The sequence below is a fragment of the Penaeus monodon genome, chromosome 28 (assembly GCF_015228065.2).
Source record: "Penaeus monodon isolate SGIC_2016 chromosome 28, NSTDA_Pmon_1, whole genome shotgun sequence".
Lineage (NCBI taxonomy): Eukaryota > Metazoa > Arthropoda > Malacostraca > Decapoda > Penaeidae > Penaeus > Penaeus monodon.
The window spans coordinates 33,541,815-33,542,485 of NC_051413.1; the positions used below are offsets into that span (position 1 = coordinate 33,541,815).

Genomic DNA, 671 nt, shown 5'->3' on the forward strand with positions numbered 1-671 from the left:
CAAGTCGTAGTCTGCACCACAGTCATCCATCCTGATCTAAGCTTACCCTTGCTGCGATTTGATATTTGTCCTTCATCTAAGTGTGAGTTGGCGCGTGTTCATGCAAAAAAGTCAGAAAGCCGTAGCAATAAAATGCTTAATGACATGATAAAAACAGCAACTTAAATTTACAGCAGCTTTATAATCTACATTACTTTTATTGTACGAGGGTGACTAAGTCTAATTCGTTTTTTTTTCCGGTCGTAATTTGGAAAGCCGTACATGTATCCGAGTAGGAAAAAGGAATTTGTTCCTGTTCGAAGAAACTTGCTGGCATATGTGGATTACCATTGCTGATCAAAGTTAATAAAGGTTGAGACAGCTCCTTGTCACCTTCGCCCAATGAACGTTGAAAGACATCTAGAAGGAACAACTCTCTCACTGCACGCTGACTCTGGTATAAATGACGACAAAGTCCCGTGTTTGGAACATTTGTGAAGAAACGTCCTCCCATTTTCAACATCTTTTTCTGGTGAGTTATGAAACTGAATTTAGAGAAAACAGTGATGAGAACTGACCCGTTGAGACCTCTTCCATCGTTGAAAAGTGGGTTTGGAATATCGATTCGGTCTCAGATCGCTTTGAATGAGGACTTTGTTGACCGGCTCTCCAATCAACAAACGAAGGGGCGT

At 41.0% G+C, this 671-nt stretch overlaps 1 protein-coding gene across 1 annotated transcript in view; it reads right to left on the reverse strand.

Moving 5' to 3' along the window:
• The window catches only part of LOC119591519 (sodium channel protein para-like), a gene marked incomplete in the record, with an annotated part of 263,120 nt that overhangs the window by 65,692 nt on the left and 196,757 nt on the right, over positions 1–671 (reverse strand).